The sequence below is a fragment of the Platalea leucorodia genome (genome assembly GCF_965183815.1).
Source record: "Platalea leucorodia genome assembly, chromosome: 3".
In the NCBI taxonomy this organism is placed as follows: domain Eukaryota; kingdom Metazoa; phylum Chordata; class Aves; order Pelecaniformes; family Threskiornithidae; genus Platalea; species Platalea leucorodia.
Genome location: NC_138825.1, coordinates 86724218 through 86749413, shown reverse-complemented (window position 1 = coordinate 86749413; position 25196 = coordinate 86724218). Strand labels below are relative to the sequence as shown.

Sequence of the window (25196 nt, the reverse complement as noted above, 5' to 3'; positions counted from 1 at the left end):
CTGCAAATATACATTATCTAAATTGCCTATAAAACTAAAAATATAAACTCCAAATCTGTTCAGTCATAAATCACTGGTAGAACAAAAATAACTGTTGCTTACTCAATGGCCAAAGGAATAAAACCAGGGAAGGCTCTGTTTTTTCAAGGACAAGTTAGTTTTCTGAGCTAAAATTTCACTTGCCACAGCATATCAGAAGGAAAGGAGAATAAACAGAAGTGGGGAACAGGGAAAGAAGAAAAAAACAGGGCGGGGGGGGAAGACTTTCAGTGCCATGCTTTTCTGAGAAGGTGTGATTGATGTTCACTGCTGTAGAAAGCTTGAGGCTGCATCCCAAACATTTCATCCCCTTCTGCAAATGTCTCACTCTGTATCTCTCCCCATGTTCCCTAGATATTCTTGCCCTACGCGGGATGATCCAGCCAGCATCAGGTTTTACACATGATCTAAAACATGAAAGCAGGAATCTCTCTGCCCAGGGGTCAGCTTAGGGTAGAATGAAATCTAACCCCACGCCTACGCTCAACACGAGGGCTTCTTCATGCTTTCCATTTGATAAAAGAATTTTCTTTCTGAAACAGGCGAATTATTAAAAGCAAAACTGTTGCTACAGCTGTAAACTTACAAGGAATACATGAAAACTGAGCTTATACGAAATGAAGAGCCAATGGTGCATCTGCTGAAGAGCAGTTTCAGCACTTTAACACGCTGACTGGCCAGGTTTATAGGATGGGAAGAGCTGGGTCCTAGGCAGGGGAAGAGGCACTCTCCACTCCAAGGCTTGCTCACATCAAGGTCTCGGCTCTCAGCACAGACCTGCACACATGGGCAATGAGGTATAGGATCACGAGAGGCCACCAAATCATTGTTCAACATCAACTTGAAGACCCAGCTTCTGGAGTCGTGGGGGGGGCAAGGAAACTTTATTTTAAAAAGAAGCATCTGCCTTCACAGCTGCATAGAAAGCTACAAAAGTAACAATACTTCAAACAAGACATTGTAAGCTTTTTTTTTTTAAAAAAACGTACATTGTTTAACAACCTCTTGTACATTTTTGAACCAGGTTACCCTTTTTTCCCCTTTCTGAAGGGCTTCCAGTACTGCTTGGCAGCTCAAGTTAGCACTGAAGAATGTAAACGTGAAGGAAGACGCACCAGACACCACAACTGGCAGAAGGAAACACGAAGCTAAAAAAGTATTTATTTCAAGAAAACACCTTCCAGCTTGGATTTCTGTTATACAGAGTGTTTCAAAGAGAGGTTTTGTTGTTAATGTAAAATAATGAGAGCTTTGATGCTTAAGAGGAGGAGAACTGATAAGTTCTTCAGTTTGCAATGAACAAACCAAGAAAGATGACTTGAGAAGAGCGTGATAAATGTACCTGGGTATTACTCCGGTTAGCATGAAAGATGTTTCAAACACAGCAAAATGTGTAATCATGCTCCAGAAAACCAGAGAAGTTGGGCCGATAATGAGGGAGGTGAGCAACAAATACACAGTTGGGTTAGCAAACGCACTGATGTTCACAACGGCCGTGTAAAATTAGGGCTAAGTAAAATGAACCCACATGACAAGACAAGTTGGTGAGCTTCTCACAGACACGGACAGGAGAAAAAAAATATCTAAGGAAGGCTGCGCACCAGCAAGCAGGAAGAAGTGAGCACGGATGTGCAAATAGAGCTGGTGTTTTCTGAAGCAACCCATCACTTGGCTTCTTACACAAACGTGCAGAAATTCGTCCCAGTGAAGTCAAGGATCCCAGGCTGTTACATGCAATACCATCACAGATTAGCAAACGTGTTTTCTTTATGTTTTGTGTGTTTTTGAGTGAAGCTGAAGAATATTTCTTTCTGGCTGAAACAGCTTCATTGGAACATCTGTAGCTTACAACTGCTTGAAGGATTGCCTGAGGCTGAGAAGGTATTTGCAACGCTCCTGACATCTAGTGCAGGATCTCTCCCTGAAATCTGTAAATTAAACCCAAGATGATATCGATACCTATGTCAGAAAAGATGCACAGCCTGGCTTCACTATCAGTGCATTTAATTTCCTCCTAATAACCTGCTCCATTCTTCCAAAGAGAAGGAACATGCTCATCCATCACTCCTGCTTGTGCTCACGTGCACCGTTTGGCCAGGGGCAGCCAAAACCAGGAGTCCAAAGGGCACAGCAGCTTCTTCCCTGGTGCCCAGAGGTGGGACGCCCAAGACCACCACAAGCAAGGAAGTGTGGACCAGAAGCAGGGAGGCACCCACCCAGGACCACGAGGACCAGCTCTGCGGCGTGTCCCTATCTGGGAGAGCTCTATCAACAGTCAGCGGAGATGAGATTGAGCTGCTCGCTCAGATAATGGCAAAACCACGTGAGGAATCAGTCTGGCTAGAAACCACAACTGAAGTCATCAGGAGAAGCAGCAAGATAACCGCCGCTGACTGACTGAAGGGGAAGGCAGCTGCTGCTGCCCTGTGCTGGCCAGGGAAGCGCTCCAAGGTCTGCAAACTGGATTTTCCCCAGCTACACTTAACAGCACCAACTAGGCTTAAACGGAAAACCCTCAGAGGAGCTAGGGGATGTGCGTGGGGGGAATTTTCCACCCCCTCCTGTCCTCTGGTTGCAGTTAACTCTGTGACACATCAACCAGGCTGGGCTAGGAGAGGCGGGAGACTGCAGTTCAAGAGCATCACCACAGGAACTTGTAAATCTTTTTATGTTAAAATCTGAATGACTTTATCGTTGGAATATACTTGACTTAAAATAAAGCCACCGTTGAAAATATTTTATCTTAGTGGTATGACTCATGAAAGAACAGCTAGGTGTAAAAGGAATGTTAATACATGCTGTGAGAAAGACCCCCACACAACATTACCAAATGACACAAGATGAACATTTATTCCCGACGCAGTAAAACCAATACACAGCAAAAGTCACAGCCTAATACTTTATGTCAGATCTGATGAAAATTCAGATATCTGGTGTATTTCTCCTTAAGGACTAGACATTTGGGTTAATACACATGCAAACAGGAGAAAATAAGACGGTTCAGTGATGAGGACGAATTGCTGTCCCCGAGCCTGGCATCTCGGAAGAAGACACTGGGCTAGCCAGCACTGGGTCTCTCCGGTAAGGATGCTTCCCAGGGTGGCGCGAAATGACGCAGCTCACTGGGTTTATGCTCCGGGACTCCTGCCCCAATGCATGTGAACTGCGAGAATGCAGGCCAGCCCTGCCGAAAGGATGTTCCCGCGTTAAACGATTATCACAGTCAGACTTTTACTGCAGATTTCTTTTAAAAAATGCAAATCAAGAAAACAGTTAAAATACAGAATGAAAGAACGGGCCACAGTCAACCACAAAAACTCCCCATAAGGTTCAGCATGTGGGAAACAGATACGTAAATGCTGCAAAAGATGAACAATATTTAAGTATTAACACAAATGGTTTTTTTGGGAAGGTTTATCTGGCGTCTCTACCGGTTTTCCTCCAAGCTCTAATACAAAAATAACTACGTCTAACTGTGACTGGGAGAGATGGCAGCAGCTCAACATTGCTCCCTTTTTTACTCTGTACTCAGAAAAAAACCCTACTGTCTTACAACATCAGACAAAGTAATTTTCAGGTGATTTCAGATCAGGGTGAAGTCAGTGATGCATTTTCCAGTTCAGAAAGTTCAGTCCGTGGTCTCATTTTCATCAGCCTGTGAAATGAGGACATATGTGCGCAACACGAGGGCAGGAGAAATAAAGCCTTTCTCCGAGCTGTACAGCTGGTCCCCCACGCTCTAGCATGAAGTGAAAGAGTTATCCTTCAGCTCATACAAATGCTGAACGCAACAGTTGAGCATCAAACTATGAAGCAGAGGGAGCCCAGGTTTCGAGCTACAGCAGTGGCTGCTCCAAGTGAATGGAGAGGTGCTACAAAAAGCCAAAAGCCGAGAGTCATCTAGCTCAACCTATTGAGCTCAATTCCTCCAGGAACCCACCTCCCCCTTGGGTCACCAACTCCACCAAGCAAAGGCCAAACGCTGCTCCCCCTCTCCTGCAGAGGTAATCTCCATCTGCTTCGGCAGAAAGAAGCAAGAAGAGCCATGGCGTGCAGAGCAGGACCCATTTGTCTCATTCCCACCCATGCTGATGGTCTACCACGAGCCTGTGCAAGCTGTGGTGGGACTGAGAGCCGGACAATGCTGCTTCTCACGTGAAGGGGCTGCTTCTCCTTCTTACACCTACACCAAGGAGGGGAAAGTTGTGAGACCTGAAAATGTTTTGTGGGTTATCTTCACTTGTAACAAACAGAAAAAGAGAAAGGCAGAATCGTGATGGGAAAGGGCTTCAAAAATACGTTCCCTGTTGGGTGAACTCAAGCCTGTTTAACAAGAAAAGCCAGAGAGGCCACACACAGTAATGCTGAGAAAAAGGAAATGGTACTTCATTTTAGCCAGAGTCATAAATCTCACCAGCGAGCCTCTAACGGCAAAACGGAGAGTAGGGGAATTTTTATACACAGATAATTAGTTGCGAGCTGAGATCAGGTTTACTCTGCTGTGCACTCTGCGTGCGCAGCACCTTCTCAACCTGCAAAACACCGCGTGAGGCTCTGGCTGCCTCGCTGCTGCTGGCTTCACCACGAGCTGTGTGGCTGAAACTCCCAGAAACCCTCATAAAAAAAAGGTGGAGATGGATATTTCTGCTCCACAGAAGTCTTTCTGAGGCAAACCCAGAAAGATTTCTTCAATGGGGAAAACGCACCATGCTTATAAAACCACCCCATCTGCTACAGGGAAGATGGACCAACAGGACACCTAGTCCCACCACTAGCACCCATATCTTCTGGGGTACAGATGCCACTCATGGATTCTGCACAGCAGTCAGTTCGGTCAGGAAAAGGCTGACCCACCGAAGCAGAAAAACAAAATGTGGTCGAGGAAATTCATCAGCCAGCAGCTGCTGCGGAGCTGCCTCACAAGGACTACAGTAATCCGGGCACCACCTCTGCTGGGAACCAGGTAGCCCATTCGCCAGCACTCGTTCCTCGACATCTTGCTCTGTTTCAGAGCACAGCCAGGGACTTCCACTAACAACAGACATGAGCAAAGACTCTACTGCATCTAATAGTCTGACCGCACTTCCAGTCAAAGAAAAGCCGCTTTTCGGTTTCTAGATGAGAGGGTATCCAGGAGACACGTGCCAGAAGCACGCCGGGCGCGCTAGGTGATGCTGCTTCTGATGCTACCTTAGAAGGGACCGATTGGGACTAGAGGAGGAGGTCTGGAAGCCTTCATCCCCAAAAGACACCCAAGTTAGAGAATGGCCCAGAGAGGACAGCAGCTTGCTCCTCTAAGGCTGGCTGAGGACACCTTGGTGAGCAAGGAGAGCCCACACCATCTGCATCAGGAGCTCCGAGGTGGCACCAAGCTTGAGGAGGGAGCAGTGGCAGGCTGTGGACCCCTCAGGCTGCCTTGGTGCCCCTAACTACTTTCTGCCCATCTTCTACACTCCTTTTCGTCTCCAACCCAGTGCAAAAAGGCAGCTACATCCCATTGCTCGATCACACTCCTCTGCTGGTCCAGAAAAACTGGATGCAGGTTAAGGCTACAAAGCAGACCAGCTCCACCATACCCACAAGCTTTGTCTGCACAGGGTTAAGCAGCAGCTCTCTTTTGTCCAAAGCTCAGTCCTCTTGCTACTGTATGTTAAACCAAAAGACCAATCTTTATTTACTGTGCTAAACTACAATTATGGGTTTTTTTTAAATCATTCAAGCCTAATGGTATGCAGCTGTCACAGAAATCTTTGAACACATCACTGGCTCTCTTTGAGCTGATTAACCAGATAAAGAACCGTAGCCAAAAGACATGAAAGGATGGGTCCAAATTTCAAACTCTCAGCTGAGCAAAGAATTTCATTCAAAGGACTGTATGAAATGGGAGGGGGCTGAGGGGGGAAGGCTCACAACACAAATGAAGGTTTTGTTTACTAGTGATATAAACAGCTGAAACACTCTCCGTCACTCAGTTTGAGAATCAACGCGCACCAGCCTCAAAGCGATGCTGATGGGTATTACAGCTGCTACGCTGATCTGTGTGGATGCCAATATTTGTGTCATTTTTTTCTGGACTGGAATTGATGGAGAACTTACCATCAAATCTAACTTTATGCTGAAGGAACCTCTGTGTGATATTGAAGAGCTCCAAGACCAGGAACTGCACGCCTTCACCTGAATTGCTTCTGTTCAGTGTGTTTCTTTGGAGAGCATAGTCATTTTTTTTTTTTTAAATTCAAGACAGCTCCATGTATTTGCTTTTATTTCTAGCATAATGTTTACTATTCCAATCAGAACGTTCTGTAATCTCGTCTAAATGTTTTATTATTAATTGCTGCACCCCCCCACCCCACCCTTAATAATTATCCTCGGGAGAGGTAAACATTTCAACATGAGTTACTTTAGTTAAAGCCATGAATATGCATTATTTATTTATTTAGGTAAACAGTAATTAAGAAAAATCACCCAGACCGTCTTCTCTTTGAAATGAGCACTACTTCACCAGCCTTGCCATGGGAATTGCAAGTCCCTTAAACACATATATTGCTTTGTCCTCCTCCACTGTGATTTACATTTGTGAGCCTCAGACCACGCAACAGCTGCCAGGAAGACAGTCCCTATGTTGTCCAAGGCCGTGCAGCAAGTCCAAAGCATCCAGACTCACTCTCAAGGATGAGCAGCAAGTACCTAGATGTCAGTAGAGACGAAAGTAGTAACATCTTGGGTGCAGGATGAGGACCAGAACGCTGCTATCTATCACCCAATACGCTGATTTTTAATTTTTTTGCAGCAAGACCACCTCTACTAACATCAAAACTCTGATGACCCCCCTCTGCTCTCTCTCCATGGACAGAGGGCTACAAACCGAGTGGCTGTCACCACCGCCACCTCTCCATGCTAAGCTGGGGAGCAGCCAGCCCCAAATCAATGAGTGTTTGGTGTCGGAGCAGTCACATAGCCCTGTGTACCATATGTATATAAGCTATGCATTGGGCAATGAGCAGCTGACTCCACCCCGTTCCCCTGGATTTCTTCCTCAGTTATTACACGACCTCAAATATTGCAACATCCCGTCCTGCCTAATACTTCCACTAACTTCTACCACATGCTGTGACAGAATCAGGCAGCACCATAGGCAATGAAGTCACTTACAGGGAACTAATTTTTTTAAACCAAAAAATTAAGACACGTCAGACAGTCCTGACATGACTGATCATCCAGCCTAAGCATCACACTGGTACTACAAGAGAGGAATCAAAATGTCTCCCAAAGACAAAGGGATTTTCGCAGATCTAAAATTATTAAGCAAATAGATAAAACTGCGGTCTGGGCTTTGTTTCAGTTTTCAGAGCTAATTTCCGGCCACCGTTCAGAGAAATGCTTTGCATTTCCATTTCTGACTCACCTGTTTTAACAAGCGCGCTTGCTGGAATTACTAAGCACGGGATCTGATCAAAACATTTCGCTTTCTGAATCAAAGTGCTTTTCAATTTTATTGACTCGAGCTTATCTATAAATTTAACGTGGTGACTGACAACGCTGGTGATGTGCGGGTATGGTCCGGGCGGGCGATGCGATGGGTCAGAGAACGCCTCTCCCACCGGGCGCCTGGCGTCCCACCGAGGCACGGGGACATCTCCCAAATTCTGCACAACCACTCGTCGCAGGCTGATGCTGGTCTCTCGCATACCGATCACAAAATAACACACACTCCCAGAGACACGCTTAAACGTCGGGTATGAATGAAAAGCATTCCTGAAAAGAATCTGTTATGAAACCGAAAATCGGGGACCGCCGCAGCGCTGTGCCTAAGTTGAGTCATCAGTTCCCCTTACAGCCTAATAATTGACACTGCCTTGATCAGAATGACTGATCCGAATGTTGCTTTGTGTTTGTGTGTTTTTTGTTGTTTTTTTTTTATTTAAAAAAATATATTTCCTATGTAAACAAGCCGCCTGTCATCTTGCAGGAGTGTTTGTATTCGCCAGATCACGGGAAACATCTGTCAAAAACAGATTTCGTTCTCCTCAGTCAGCTCAGTACAGTTTGAATCAGACTGTACTACAAAGAAACCAAAAGCAGGTCTTGTTACGGAAAGAATACGCTGCCAACTCTCAGTGGAAGCACTGATTTTATTTCATTTACTTGGGATTAAATGCTGCAAAGATTATTAGAAGAATTCTCTCCTTCTGCTGCGGGACCTCTTCCTCCAAAGGAAACCCTGGGAATTTAAGAGCTTCTGTTCTCCGCTCTTCCTGTGCTTTTCTAAAATTAAGTATCTTCTAGAAAGATGCAAGAAGAGTCAAGTTTCAATGAAGCTTCAGAGCATGCTGATTTCCCACCTTTCAACACTGATACTCGGATAACGGAGTGATTCCCCTTCTGATGCTTTCAACAAACATGCACTCCCACACGTCTGCATCCCTCAGGTCACACCTCCCCAGAACGATTCATTAATTATTTTCACATCTTCTAAACAGGGAAAGATCAAGTGAGCCTGCAACTGCCTCTAGTGTTTTCTGAAGAAAAGGTGACACAAAACAGGGTGGTTGCTACTACCAGGGTAAGGGTGATGCTAGACAGCTGTACTGTGGGTCTTCTGCCAGGGAACCTGCCCTGGAATAGCAAAATCATGAGAACAACAACAAAAAAAAGAAACCAAAGGGAGAAACAGGTGTGGGACTGTAACAGAAAGAGGATTAGGCTACTCCATTAGCATGAAAACAGAGAGGAGATGACTGGGGCAGGAGCACCAGGCTCAATGGGTATCACCCAGGTGTCAAGGCTGGGACTGAATACAGAGCCCTGTTAAATGGACCGATAATTTACAGATTAAGGGGACAGTATTTGAAACATTTAACAGCGGATACACGGTCTTATTAGAAGTATGTCCCTGGATGGGTGAGAAATTAATGGCTGTATCTATAGTAGGCTTTGTCGGTAGACTGAAACCGCCCGTACTGTGGAGCTGATGTGATGCCCAATTGTGTTTTGCCTGGCAGCAACTCCAGCCTGGTGCTGCAGACTGAGCACCCTCCAGCAGCTGGAGTACACCAGCAGCGCTGCCAGCGGCACAGCTCTCAGCTTGTATTAGTAACTCATGCATTACACAGCATGCTACTAATTCTCCAAAACAAGGCATGGAGAGAGGAGAACCTCAATATACTTTGGAGAAGGTGGAGGAAGACCCATATAAACACCACGTAAGGAGAATAATACAATGGTAGATTTTAGAACAAGACAGACTGAATCCAAAGCTGTGGAGGAGAAGGAATGATGGAACAAATGGCATAAAAAGGGAAAAGAAAGTTATTTACTGGCTGGAGATTACATTAGATTTTATTTCTGTAACTGTGTAGGTGGCTGGACATGAAGCTAATACTTAGAAGCATCTGTAAAATATTGTACTCCGTCTCCTTCAAATGGGTCAAAGCAGATTTAGATAAAAGTCTTACTTTTCAATGACAAAACATCTTAATGCAAGAAATTTACACAGCTCTTTTGAAATAAGAAATGACTGCAGAGCTACGTTTATGAAACAAACCTATGACAATACTAAACAAGATGCAATCTCAGTTGTGATTTAGAAACGATATCCAGAAGCATATAGCTTTAGCTATACTCAGCACAGAATCCAATGAGTTTCATCAACCTTACAACATTATTTGGGGAATCTCATATCTACACTTCTACTTACTTCAGCTACTTTAGAGAGAAACAGACAGACACACTCCCAAAATGTGAGGAGACACACTATTTTGGCCAGATTTGAGAAGAGACTGCTCTTAGTTAGCACTGATTTTATCTGCCTGACCTAGGATAACACATGCTTTTGACTGCGACGTTTATAAACTCTTTCAAGTTTTATTATTCCAAGGTACAAGGGTGGCAATACTAAGACAGAGGAAACAGCGAAAAATTGAATGGGAATTAAAAGCACTTTGCACTCTCAAGCCAGCAAGCAGAAGAATCATATTTGGCTTCATGAGAGCACTGCCAATACTACCAAACCATTTCCCATCTGGTACTGCATGCCAGCGGGTCGCGTACAAATGTACGTTAGTTTTTTGATGCAAACAAAGCGGGCAAAATTTGAACTGTATCTGCCATGGCTGCTTTTTAGTTCATTTTGCACCCGCTCCTGAATGTCACGATGAAAAAGATCAAGGCGTGGGGAACAAAGCAAAACAGAGTTCACCATTTCATAAAGAAAGGTAACTAGAATAGGAAAGACTATACTTTACATGTCTGTCTAGTTCTCCCTAACGGCTCAACTCAAACAGAAGACTTGGGCACTACATGAATTTCTTCTTCAGTTTCATGCCATCTGAAAATAGAAGTTAATATCAGTTTTGTCACCATCCCAGTTAACCATCACTCAAAGCAGTAGTAAGAACCAGCATGCATTAGGCCAGAATCAAAGTCAACTCCATAACCAGAACAAAGAATGATTTTCTTAGCAAGCTCCCTTCTCTGCTCCTAAACTGTGGCTATCCCAGCTTCAGGGATGTCCGGCACGATCCACTCTCACCGCTCATTTCTGTAAGAAAAATGTTCTCTGCACCTAGTAATTATAGCTTCACTTTGCCACCTGAAAGAGCCTCTCTTTCCGATTCTCATGGCTTTTGGAGGGTTTTTGTGTTTTGTTTTTGACTCATACCATAAAACCTGCCTGTTCTGCCTTGATTACCTTGTTTTATTATTCTCTGTAGTCCTGGCATTTGTTTAAAACTATATAAAAAATAGGCAGTTGCACAGAGAACGATTAGTACAGCAAGTACTGTAACCAGGCAATGTTATATATTTTATTGCTTATGAAGTCAGTGTACCAGAACCAGCCAAATCTATTAGTTTGGTCTGAAAGTATACTTTTCCTTTCCTGCTTGCAACAGGATAATTAATACTTGGAAGAAATAATGGAGAAAATAAGCATGGTGGTAGGTGAGCACTCCTAATGACATAAGCTCACATTTGGATCAAGGGTTGTGGTTTGGGACCTATCTCTAGGAAAAAAGAATAACAAAGTTTGTGTCCCAGTGTGTGTCAAGGACACTTACCACACTGTCTGTTCAGCCGTCAGCCCGAATTACTCATTACCTGTGCCAGTGTCCTTATCCCGCTGAAAAAGTCTGTACTTCTCCCTGAAGCTCTGCAAACGAAAAATTAAATCTAATGCTTTCCCATTTGTTCAGAGTGGCTGATGAAAAACTCATTAATGAATACTTGGGCAAAAAGGCTCTCCACAATTACAGCACACAGCTATAAAAGCCAATGCACAATGGCCAGCAAATGTTTCTATGTAGAAATGGGCTTAACACAGCTTCCTACTTGGTAAATAGTGAGAGGAAATTCTGAATAAATATTTGTTTTCCCGTATTTATTTCTACACTGGGTGAGGCAAGACAAAAGGATGTTTAGGCACTGAACTGATTTCAGGTTTTGTTCTCTGTGCATGATTTGGCCTGCAATGTTATAGGGCTTTTAATCTCATATACCTTGTGGATCCTATTATCATCACCATCATAATGAAACCAGACACAGCTTACTTCCCGTTCCCCCAGCCCGACACCAGCAGGGCATGCTGAAATGAGAGAGTCACCCATGTAAAACTGACTGAAGAAGGCTACCCATCATTTCAGCCACTTGGCTTCACCTCCCGGCACCAAACGGTGCCACCTCAAGGTGTTCCTGCCAATGTGCAGGTCAAGCAGCAGCATAATCCAAACCATAAGGACCAGAAGACATCCAATGTAGCTTGTCCACAGGAAAGGCAGAAAACAATCCCTGGGTGTTTCTACAATTCCTGTTGCTCTTGGCGCAATCAGATTTTATTGAACTGTAATCTTAGGTAAGTATATTGAATCTTAGAGCTAAAGTCAATTACACAATGTTAAATAGCTGGCTTCCTGATTTGCAGGACGAAAATCACTTCTTTGGTATAAAGCTAAATTAGTTCAATAACTCGTTACTTGTAGCTTGGGTGTGGGGTTGAAACAGCAACGGACAACTAAGCGGTTGCCATATTTTCAGGCAGCAGCCCCTTGGAGCTGTAAGCAGATCAAATTCCCAGGTTTACCAGTTGGGAAAAGGGATAAGCATGGCAGGTGGAGAAGGGACACCCAGTATCAGCAGCACCACATCTCAAACCAGCTGTGTTTTCTCATGACAGGTGACTCCGAGCTAACCAGCCTCAGAAGGAGTGAGACATTGCTTTTGCTGTAACTGAGAACCCTCATACTTAGAGGTTTGGGTTAGACGCAGCAGCCAACCTGGAGCCACATTGTGCCTCTCCAAGCAAGAAGCAGGCTCTTTATTAATCCAAAACGGGATTAACTAGAACAAAATCAACGGGGCTGCTCCCAGGTCTACCAAGGCTTATGCACCCTCTGTCTCTGGAGGGCTCTAAAACACAGCCTTTCCAGCGCATCCCCCAGTGCCCGGAACTACCCCCACCTGCCTGCTGCCTTCTCAGGCACTGTCCACGGATGTCCACTCCTGGCCGTGGTCAGAGGCAGGGCTGGCGGACCTGTAGTATGACCCTTGTTCAGCACCCAGGCTCAGAATTTAGGCTGCTGTGTGCTGCCATCAGCTGGGGTCTGAATGAGAAACCAGAACCAAACCAAACCAAACCAAACCAAACCATGTCGTGAATGAGGAGAGAGAGAAAGCTGGGTGCAGTGAAGTGGTGGGGAAAAATAAACAGGAAAGTAACTTGATGTGAGATTTACTGAAGACAAGCCAACCTGCCCAAGACAAAGGCTGGCTGCCATTCAGGAGTAAGGAACAAGTAGGGGAGGGAGGACCTGGGAGGGAAGAGCACCTTGTGCCACTTCTGTATCCTACCAGACACAAGTCACGACGGAGAGGAAAATTCTCACAGAAGGGTCAGCATAGGGAGAATCGGTGGCAGAGAGAGGTCCAGGTGACTGTGGATCTCAAAGCAAGGCTGCAGAAGTGTTTCTGTGGCCATGGGAGGAGGGCTGAAATACAGCAGGGATGGGAGGACTATGCAGGTCCCAAAGAGGAGGATCTCTTATTAAGGCTGGCAGCTCGGAGAAAGTCGAGGGTCAGGTCAAAGGAAAGTTTGTGAAATCAAGGCCAAAAAAAGGGAAGGCAGTAAGAAGGTGGGAGGACAGGAAACAGCAAGAGCTGTTGTAGCAGAATCAAATAGAAAACAAAACGTGGCTCTGGTCTGAATATGAACCTGTCTGCACTTTCAAGATCTCGTCAGTGGCTGGAGAAGAGCATTACTAATGTTTGGAGGAGAAAAAGAGTGTATGGGGCTCCACACCCTCCTCCCAGAGAAAAATAAATCCTCTAAGGGGTGAGAAAAGTTTAACTACCAACTCACAGGAGATAAAAGGACACATCAAAAGGCATGTGACTTGTCATTTCTGACTCCTTACTCAGAATTAGCATCGGTATCAGGTGAATTCATATCAAAATCTCTTAAATGAATATTTGCCTATCAGGGGCTGAGTGGAGAAGCAGAGGGCCTGAAGGCCAACTGTGGTGCCGGGCTATCTGGACACCCTCAGCAGGTTCAGCAACACTGTGCCAGCGCACACCTTGCCAGGAGGCTGGGAAGGTGACGGCTCGCTCCCTCATACCACCTTCCTTGACTGCTAGGGCCATGTCCTGACCAGACTCAAGCATTCTTCAGTTTCTTTCTAACACACAAGCGCATTTAAATGTCAAGAGATCTCTGCATAACTCGGGAGATGACAGAAGCTGCGTTTATGATCCCATTGGGTTTGTGTGGGTCGAGCAGACAGGAATGACTCCAAGTCATGAGGAGACAGACTGTGAGGAGAAAGGCGAGAGACAGGGAATACTCCAAATGCCTGCCGCTGCACCGGGGCAGCCAAACTCCACGAGAAACAGGCCTGAAAGACTTGGAAAGAAAAAAACCCAACCCTTTCTAGATCTGCAAATAATTTCCTCTACTCTTGAACACTGAAATTACAAGCAGCATGGGAGATTATCCCCTGTGAGGAAGCCCATCCCTCTCGCTCCAGTCCCTGCACTGGCTGTCCCCACCGCAATATCCATGTCTTTCAGTAGCATCAGTAGGCTTCACCCTCACGATGGAAGGGAGGAGGACGATGGCTGCTGCACAAATGAGGAAGTTGGTCATGGGGCAGATGAAGGAGGTTGCCTGAGAACGCACAGGAAACCTGTGACTGAGGCGGGGAACTGAACCCAGACCATGAGTTCCAGTTGGGCGCCCAGTCCAAGCTGGGTGGCCGACAGATCACCTCTTCTACCGGGGCTTTGAAATTTAAGTTTGGTGGGTTTTTTCATGAATGTGTTTTTTTAATTTGTCTAGCCACTACGTTTCATTTCACTCACACTTCTGCTTTGCAGAAGCTTTTTATTCTGCTTCTTTTTCGTTTTGGCTTAAACAACCAACACAACTGAACATTAAACATAATTTAACCTTCACTATTTGGTCTTCTGCCCTACCAACATCAGCCTCTCTCTAGCTCTCACTCTTAAGTGTCCTTTGAGCACCCTGTGGTCACAACTATGGCTTCATCAAAACACATCAGTGATATTTAGAAGGAGATGTCTTATTCGCAGCTTCAAAGAATTACAGCAACTGCTTCTGCAAACAGCAGCATTATGAGGCAGCAGAGCAGATCTGGTGGGAAAACCAGAGAAAGGAGATGCACAAAAAAAAGGTAAGTTCCTAAGTAAATGCTCTGATGCTGTTATGCATCATGTCAAAATGAGCAATCGGCTGAAAAAAAGCTACCAGTAAGCCACTGCATCAGACTTCCTAGATTGTTTTACTGGCTTGGCTAATGAATCACTGGGCAAATGTGAGCAATGTACTCACAGCCAGGGTAGTCTTCCTGATGGGTGAGAACAGTATCTCTTCCTTTATCATCATGATGTATGGTTTAATTGATATTTGAAACCATCTTAAGATCTTTCAGTGAAAGGCACATAACATGTATTTCTATGACAAGATTCTGTGGTATTATACTATTTGCAAAGAGGTCCAACAAGTCAAACTGTTATTTCATGAAATAATTCACACTGGCTGAATCCCTTACAGAAAGTTTCAAGATCTTGAGAGGGAAAAAATAGCTAATTTCCACCTGTGTAATAACTAGTACAGTGAGAAAGAAAGAGACTTCAGATTTTTGTGAGAAAAAGCTGCAAAACCACAAACTTTCAAAAGTGCCCAATATGCTATTTTCAGCTTATCTGGATGCGGTCCAAACTATCCACAGCTAACCAAGGTGCACCAGAAGATTGTCATCATCCCACTTCCACCACAGGCTTTCAGTAACTTGTGCTCGATGTGCATTCAAGGCTGTCAAGCCCTACAAAATAACATAAGACTTTTATGCTTAAAGCAGCCGAGCAGCTGCAAAAATAACCCTCTAAAAATATTGAGTACTTGGTCCCACTCGGCAGCTGGAAAAACAATTACTGATTGAAAAAATCAGTGTTTGATATTACTTAATAGTTGGGGAAAAACTATTCGTGAATCATAATTAACATTTACTTAACTATTTAAAAGTATGCATCTACTGTTTGAGGCTTCACGGAGAGCCAATATGTGGCCTTCTGGCACCATTAAACAGACTAATACAGTTAAATTGGAAGGACGTGAGGCAGAAAGCCATGCTGGAATACTGAATCCTTCAAGGAACTGGTATAACTGAGACTGTCGCAGTAGTGTGCGCCCCGCGACACCAGGTACAAACCTGCTCTACCAAACAAGTAGCAACTACCTCAGGGTAAGTGAAATAAACGCACAGCTCCAGCTCCTGGTGCTGCAGTGATTCAAACACCATGACATAAAATGAATGAAAATCCAGCACTAACGGCAACAGAGCAAAAACTTCCCCTTGAAACAGCCGCAAGGCTTACGGGCAACTCCACAAGGGTGCCAGCCCAGGGCTGGGTTGCAGCAGGGCGTCTTGTTGCCAAGTGCTGCAGCCCCGTGCAGGAAGGGAGCAGAAGCACTTGTCCACCCCAGAGGTGCCAGCCTCTTGCCTCCCGCGCTGAAAGCAACAGTGGCTTGGCTCAGGACTTAAATTCCAGAAGCAGACAGACCATTTACAGGCAGGATGCTGAAAACAAACGTTTCATCTTGTGCTAAATTTTCTAATTAGAAATTTTAATTTTCTTAAGACTTAGAATTTTCTAAGTCCTAATTTTCCCCAAGCAATTCCCTCACTCTTTCTCTGCCCACTTGCCACAGCTGAGGTGTCCCACCACTGACAATAACCAGGTCCTTTTTTCATCTCATTCACATTCACCCATGCGGAATTGGGCTGAGCACCCCACGGGTCTGGTGGGCGCAGAGCAAGGATGAAATGGCAGTCAGTGCATCGGGCAGGTAACTCATGGCAGAGCTGAGGCAAGGATTTTTGTCTGGCACAACCTCACCCAGCGAATGACCCAGCTGTGTCAGTCGACCAGACAGAACAAAAATCCACAAACAAGAAACCTATTCCAAAAGACTGACTCAACCGCTTTACCACTGGATTTAAAGCACTCAGTCTTGGCATTAGCAAATACGTATTTTTTTAAAAAACTAGTTTATGTACAGCAAATGTAACCTGTAGGGAATATTTTGCAAGATGCTGAGCAGTGCGAGTAGCCGGTATAATGTGCTTAACTTTAAGTGATTTGAGCCCTAGGTCACTAACTCTCCCACCCCTGCTCTCTGAAGCAACTGTATTATCGGAGGCCCATTCAAGGGAAATGCACTTAAGTCATAAATACTTCTCATACCATACTTCTCATAACCTGCATCAGCAGCAGCAGAAAAATGAAGGCAATATAAAAAGAAATAAAATAGTTATAAAATTTCAGGTCACAAACATCCCCAAATGGATTATGCTTTCGAAAGCAACTGTATAAATGGCATGATGAGGTTTTCTTGGTGTACATCCTGAAGTTTTCTAGGACGATGTTATTTACTTTAAGTGCAAATATGCTCTCAATGCCATACTCAATGCAATTGGCTTTTAACTTGAAATGGGGCCTTTTTCATCGACACGTACTCATCACTGAGACAGATGCAGCTGACCAAATTCACCACTGTTCACAGCCTACTGAGGTTCCCTAGCCATACCGACAGCATGTCAGAAGAGACAAACCAGTGCCCTTTTCCCATCAGTTAGGGCAGATATCCATGGAATATTTCAAATTGAGTTAGGCAGATCACAGCCTATGCCCCTGGAATATCTCCAGAAAGCATTTGCCCTAGCAGGGCCACACTGGCATAGCTAAAATGCTGAAGTTTGAAAATGCAGGCAGGGATGACCACTCAAAAAACACGTTTGCCATAGAGCCAATGGCAAAACAGATCAATATGTATTTTGCCAAATTTCCTTCTAGGCTTATATGTAGCTGCCTGTTCTCAGAAGTGTTCAGGTACTGTTCCGGGGAGTTTTAGAGCAAGTCAGCAAAGAGCCTTTGAAGGGCTTTAGCTCTATGCTTCAGACATGGGAGTGCCCGTGTGCCCGTGTTCCCACATGCATTGCTACCGTCTGCAGGATGTTAGAGTAAAACTATGACATTATAAGGAACAAGCAAAACATCTAAAAAATGCCCCATAACTGAAGAAACCATTTGATGTTGCTTTTGCAAAAATACTTACTTACAACACAGTCCTGGAAGTGATTTCCAAGCAAGCCAAGTGCTGCTCTAGACAGTTTACTGGATGGCGTGGCTCAGCTCTTTCATACAAGCAGCACCTACAGTTATATCTAGAAAAGGAAATAAAACCAAAATTCTTTGTGAGCAAATACGCAAATAAAGTCATCTTTCTTTTTAAAACCATAACCAGGTTACAACTAGCTTTAGTAGGACTCGACAAAGTTCTCATGCCAAGCTTCACGTGTGCTGCCTGCTTACAAGAACAAGCTCCAAGGCGCAGTCAAAGCCTACCTAAGGTGCTGAAGCTGAGAGCGACTGTGCTTGAGAAAAAAGCCCCATGCCGAGTGTATCAAAGCAGCGAACAAACACGTGCAGCTGTTTTTCTCATCTAGTTCTACTTAAAACATTTGCAGGAAACGCAAGACGAAATACTGGTGTTAGCGCCAAAAAATGTAGGTGATTTCAGCAAGGCCAGGAATTCCAGGCACCAACTTCTTTTTTCTCTCTCTTGAGTGGGTGTTCACTTGTAAGTTGTAGACATGTTAGCAATTCAACGACCGAGCAAATTAATGTTCAACTTAACAGTCATTGTTAGGTTGGGAGGTTATTACTGCTTGTTCTGCTAAAGTGACAGGTTAAAATAGGTTTGTATCTGAAAAGTTGTTTTCTACAATACATATTCCCTGGCTTCTCATACCAAATAATTTTCTTCCATCACATCAACTCCTCTTGTATGAACCAGCACTGCCAGCTCCACCACAGCAGCTGGGATAGGCAAGGAGAAACAGCAAGGGGACAGGCGAGGAAGAGAGAGCACTCAGCCCCCATCATTTCTCTTTGGGCTGCCATCTTATTTTTTTTTTCCAGGCATTTTATGTCATGTATGTGAGATTTCTCAACAAAGGAGCATGCTCACATTTGCAGGACGCATTCTGCTTTTAAAGCAAGCAAGCAAAGGCAAAACCCAAGAGTAAGGAGAGGGCTCTACTTCATCTAGCCACGAGCCTGAGAAATCTGTTTGCTATCAGGCACTACTTGGTGCACGGGATGGAGAGCTGTGACTTCCCAACTTTGCAGGTGATTATTATTAATGGAAAACCCAAATTTTCAAGGTTGAGCTGATTGGTATGGAGGAGAAAAAAAATACCACCACATATCAAATTTTTGCAGACTCAGATCCATTGTGTACTAGTAAACGAGCTTTTATCCTTCCCTCCTTCGCTTCTTTTTTTCTTTCAGGGTAGCTCACAAGCTGCTGACAACTCACACTGTACTAAGAGCTGTTCACACCGCACAAAGTGTTTACCACTCACAACTGATGCTAAAAATTAATTTACAGCACCGCTACAGCAAGCTTTGACAAATTGTCATGTGTTGACACAGTCATAAGTTGTTGGTTAAAAAAAGTAACACTTCCCTCTTCTGCCACCTCATGTTTGAGACCAGGGATGGGCACATTATGCAAAGTTTGAGGGTTTGTAAGCTTCACAAATGTTTGGGCTTCACAAAACAAGCTCGGTTGTGAAAGTTTTTTCTCTTACAGTTAGGCGTGTGTTTATTGCCAAAAAGACTCTAGTAAAAAAAAAAAATATCCTTTCCCATCTACCAAGATCTGTGTGTTGTGCAAAACGAGGAGAAAAGGCTGTAGAATAAATAACCTTCCATGATACTTGTTCTAGATAAGATCAGACCAGGGACAAATAACCTGTATCAACTACTCGGAGCTGCAGACACCACCCTCCTACTGTAGAAAGGAAGGAAAAAAAATATAGCTGCAAGTAAGAGTTTTAATTGTTCTCAGCTGTCACACAATGTTATCTTAAGCGAACGCATTTATTTCTCAATTCTTCTGTATAGCTTTATATGGGAAAAAAAACCAGCAGCATTCATCAGACAAGGCCCAAATTGATTTCCGTGTACTCAAGATAGTAAATGTTAGTCAGCACTCGTGCCCACGGCAGCTCTTAAATTTTAACTCCTCCTCTTCTTCTTCAGGGCAGGATAAATAATCTTTCCAGTTTACACCCTGGAATCAGCAATGGACACAAAGGTGGTCTCAGCTGAAATGAGCAGTTTTGGTGGTGATGCTAACTTAAAACGTTAGCCCCACATTGGACTACATCATGGTAAAGAAACAAGGCCAAGGATGGAAAGAACCAAACCAGCAGGAGATAACCAAGGCATCCATTTGGTCAAGGTGTCAACAACTTCAAGTTACCTTTGTTTTTCTTGTCTTCTGAGGTTTAAGTTGCTCTGCACTTCTGCACAGACACCCATGTAAGCTAGGGACTGTCGTCCAGCAACCAAACCAAGCGGTCAGTTGGTTTTACCTCCAGCCTTGTTGATGGTCATGACAGGATGACTGCCAGCACAGGAGAGAAGGAAGGAGGTCAGGCTGGGCCTGACGCCAGGCAGAAATCGAAACACTAGTGACAATCCAGGGCAGCAAAGCACAGTACTGCAAAACGAGCCCTCTCAGCGCTGCCAAGTGGGCTTCATGAGGAGCACTTAAAATCCACTGCTTTATGTTGTGCACCAGCGACCTGGACTTCCAGTGCTCCAATATCACTCCCTAAGCTCCCCCACCTCTCAGAGCACACACTGCACAAGAATGCAGAGGAAATTCATTCATGAAATTAACTTGGCAATACAAGGAATTAATTTTCTTTTTTTTTCCCCTAATGCTTGTACAAAGAAGAGATGCTTTGAGTGGTTCTTAGGTCCTGAAGAGAGGCAATGTTGTATCTTTTCAGAACCGATCCACGTGCCCCATGCCTCCATTGGTGCAAGAGTGATCCATGTAATTTCTCTACAAAACTCAAAACACGTAACATCAACCAAAAAGAGCTCATGCAAAACATTAAAGGGGGATGAAACTTCATACGGCCTCTTCACTTGCTCACGCCTCACACACCCTATGCAGAATTTCTTCATCATCTGAGAAGTCACTCTGACAAATGACATATATTACTGTCTGATAGGTCTAATGGAGGCAAAGGACATTTATGTCGTTACAGTCAGGATGGACATTGTGCTGCTGACTGGAATGATATCATCCATGCTTAATTAACTTAGATTGCTGTACGTTTAGAAGAGCACTCAAGTGGCAACTCCTACCTCCCTCCCCCAAAGTAACAAAAATTTATAAATATTTTCAGTGCATCACATGAAATGCATTATTTCACTGGGTTCACTCCAAGAGTCAATGAGGTTGAAATAAAGACAATTCAACTATTAAGTAAAAAACTTCAGTTGTGTAACTACCCAGAAGGTAACACTAACTTTCCTCCACCTTGGAGGAAAACTAATAAAATCTTAAGTTTTACTGTAAGTTTTCTCAGCTGCCCAAATATAATCTCTCCTGTGCATTTTTACTTCTTTGCTGTATAGAAGGAAACAAAGGGACTTAAAACTCCGAGAGTTTGTTCTTTCGGATGGAAAAAGCCCAAAACATCCCCACTAAGCCAGTGAAGAGTACTATTAGGAAAAAAGTGGGACTTGGGGTTTTCTGGGCTCTTTTTTTTTGAGCACAGGTATCTATTTACTTGTGACAAGTTTTTTCCTGATGGATCCAACTTGCAAGTGTGAAGAAAGCACCCACAAGCAGAAGGGCCTTTCTTGCCAAGTCCCTTGTGTGAGCTTGTGCTTGCTCTAACCAATGCTGGGCCAGCACAGGAAGGTTCAACATCGGGAAAAAGCAGACCGAGGATCTCCTGTGGCCTCCCTGCATCACACCTCTCTGCTCTGCCCTTCAGGTGTCGGCATGAGGAGGATGGCAGTCTTGGCCGATCCCGCAGCTGCACTCCCTCCTGCTGCTATTTGCAGGGCATTAGAAGAAAGCCATAAAGATGACATTTGCACCAGCAAGCCCTCACCAGGATTTTGAAAGGAAAAGGGAATATATGAAGCTGTCCTGCTCTCTTGATGATGCACACATGTAACCAAAGAGGCAAATATATATATTGAATATATACACTGAATATGCACTTGGTAGCCCCTGCCTGCATGGAATGCAGACTGTGTGAAACTCCCCTGGCTAGAAATTTTTAAAAAAGGAGGGCTGCAGCTTTCTTATTCCCTGGGCACCACTATTCCAACCAGTGAGGACAGGATGCTAACCCAAATGCTTCATAGCTGCTGGGGTTTAAGAGGGCCTCTCGGCTCCCAAGGCAAGTGGCACCAGTGACTAACTACACCGTGGGCAATTTTCCTGTCTCTGCTCTACGCCCGTCTTCACGTCACTGAAAAGGTCACCGCATCATATCTGTTACACTGAGGTCTGCCGCCCACCAGCAAACAGGGAAGGAGCTTATCTGGACAGTCTGGCAGGACCTCCTGCGAGCATTTGGGGGTGGGGGGAAACCTTGCAGCTTTTTCCTTGGGGGGGTGCCTCAAAAATGGTTCCAGTTCTTAAACCTTAAGATGGGACTGAGATGCTCAAATTGCCTTGAACTGAAAGGATCTCAACCTGCACCAGCTTTGCACAGCAAGCTTTGCTCAGCAAAGCCCAGGCCCTAAAGAAACTGGTCCCTTCCTGACTCTCCCTCCCCAGTGCAGGAGAGGGAGCAACGGGAAGCAATGTCTCTGTAAGCATGAAACAGTGAGAAAAAGGCATCAGATATTTTGTCTGTGCCTCTCTGGAGCACACCTTGCGCTTCCAGCCCTTTCAAGCAGCAGAAACTTGGTGGCCCTACGAAGAGCTTAATCACTTGAAAGCCAGCATCTGTGTTCCCCCTTTGCTGCTCCATCAAAAAGGAAGCGCAAGGACCCCTCAGGAGGCAGACCCGGAACTGCCTGCCCCCCCGACACGCACGTACTCACACACATGCACATGGTCATCCCTCTCCTTTGCTGTATCATTTTTTCTAACCGTATACACTAACATATTTTTCATTACTTTCTTAGCATTACATCTATTGTATGGTGCGTAGCGATCAATACCAGCATTACATATAGCATTAGCACAGAAGCATGTAATTCATTGAAATAGGACTTTCTTCTTCCCCAGCTTCTCATAGCCAGTTTTGTTAAATAAATCCATCTGATTTCTTGCTTGACTTGCGTCTACTCAGATCAAACCTTTACCAAAGCTAGAAGCATTTTGTTTCTAACAAATATATTCCCATTCTCCCAAACCAAATCTCTACTCCTGGCTCAGACAATGTCATCCAACTTTTACTGCAGTGCAATGCTTCCAAACAAACAAACTTGAAAATTCAGTTAAATGGCAACGTGCAGCTGAAGGGCTCTAGAGGTTTATCTATCACATGGCAAAAATCACTCTTTGTACAGCATTTGTATAAATGACCATAGGATCCTCTAGATGTTTCTGAACCACCTCAGGCCAGAAAGGTAACTAGGTAATGAAGAAAATCATGTCAGGTTTTATGAGATCTTTAGCAAAAATGTTTAAATTGGACCACGTTGGCTAGTACATTCTGAAATCCTCCTATCTGCTCCATGTGGCATTACCTTCTGTGTGCAACCTGGTTACAAGTCAGGAGAAAGAACCAGCTCAAGAGTTTTTCAGAGATTGGTCTCACCTACAGCACTGCAGCTGGAAACCTTGCTTGACCTTTCAATCCACAGTGATTTCCACAGGAGAAATCACTGCAGGAAAGGTACCAGTCAAAGTAGTTCACTAGCACCGTACGATCCATCCTTTATACCTGCTGATAAAGACAGTTCAATGAAAAGATGAACGTACTCCCCATGTCCTCTGAGGCAATTTTTCTTTATGGGATGTTCAAGGAGCCACCACCCCCTTTATCAACTCTTCAGTACTTCCCCCAAAATTACAAAAGCATCCCAGTTTCAGGAGCTGATGGGCTGCAGTGAGGATGTGTTCAAAGCACTGTCTCTTCAGCAACATGGATGCCAACGTTGGCAATACAAATGCTGAAGAGGCACGTGGGTATATGCAAAACTTTCATTCAGCACAAAGCAAAGCAAGACCAGGACACAAGGATCCTAAATTAATCCAGTTCCTGTCTTCCCAATGACTTCCCTCACCATTGGAAAGACTTTGGTTTGGATTTTAGTCAAGTCTGGTTTACAGTGCTCAACTTTGGCTGTCAAAAAAAAAAAAACCAACCCTGCTGGAACGCCTTACTCATTACGCAGCCTTGCAAAAATTATTAGCTACATTACAAGGCATTTCCCTTTGGGGACGAGAAGGGGTGAAGAAAGGGGATGGAGAGTGACAGTTTGTGGTTTCTAATGCAGCAGCAAAAAAATAAATAAGTAAGAGGAATACAGGATGTAATGTGTTTACATTTGTCAAAACAAGTTTCCTGGAGACATCGAGGTTTCATGCTGCTGAGCTGTCACTTCTGCTAGAAACTGCTGCCTCATGCTATCAGGAGGTCAGTCACTGACCTACTTTCTGATAGAACTGAATTAATTTGCTACTTCTGTACACAAACCTTTTTTTTTTTCCTCAACAAACCCATAAAAAGCTGCCTTTTATTCAACTTGGAGCTTCAACTGATGCTGTGCAAGGCTATTACATACCCTGGCACCGGGCCCACTGTGCTTGGTCTGCTTTTTCTTTTGGAAAAATCTGTACAGAATATCTTTAATGAGTTGACACTGCAAATAACATCTTTCCTTTTTGAACTCCTACACTACGCTAATACCAGCGATATAACCAACTACAGACAATAATGGAGGCTAGCACCTGAATATGCTGAGCTTCATCTAGGCTGCTCCTGAAATAGATGCCTACCACAACAGGATTCGCTCCCCAAATAGACAGATACATGGCACAATGTATTTACAAGATTAAAACACAAAGTTATTAATAGAAAACAAGATGAGTAGGTGAAACTTATAAACTACATACCTATTGATCCGATCATCCCCTGCACAGAGCCAGTTAACAAACACCTGTGCTCACCAGGAGATGGTGGTATGGTAGGAACACTTAAACTAAAGCATTATACTCAGAAAATGAAGTGGCAGAAGTAGTAGCAAAAGAGGTGCCACCTACTTGCTCTCTTTGCTTAATGGCTACATGCACATAGCTCTAATGTCGCTACACAAATCCTTTCATTAAAATAATACCATGGTTGAGGGTTTCATAGATCTTCCAAATCCTTGTACCATCAAAATATCAGAAATCAGCTCTTGAAATCATCCTTAGCAATGCCATAATTGAAAGCTTCACTGCTTGGGTGGACTCATCGCATCTGGAGATCCAGGTCTCTCGTGGGTGGCAGCACTGCTGTTCGGAAACAGAAAAGCAGTGTACCGATCCATGAAAGCAGGGCCATTCTGCATTAAGGCTCTGGACTAACATTTGGAAGATGAGAACGCACCAACCAACACTGGCATCAGACCTCTTCGGCAACTTGGTCTCATACATTCACCTCACCCTCCATCTGCAAAGTGAAGATAAGGATCTTCTCCAAGTGCTTGGCTTGCTTAGTACCAAAACATTGTGGGTGAGACTTGCATTTTCCTTTGCATTTCCCCAGGGTCCAATCTAACAATAGTGGAGGTAGTACTAACCACCGTAATACAAGACA

General features: G+C 44.3%; 1 protein-coding gene across 1 annotated transcript in view; it reads right to left on the bottom strand.

The window, feature by feature from the left end:
- BACH2 (BTB domain and CNC homolog 2) overlaps positions 1-25196 on the bottom strand; it is a 146643-nt gene that overhangs the window by 85892 nt on the left and 35555 nt on the right. Inside the window, exon 2 of the mRNA XM_082306348.1 lies at positions 17669-17777. The gene's annotated coding sequence lies outside the window, so the exon portion shown is untranslated. The remainder of the gene's footprint in view (positions 1-17668; positions 17778-25196) is intronic.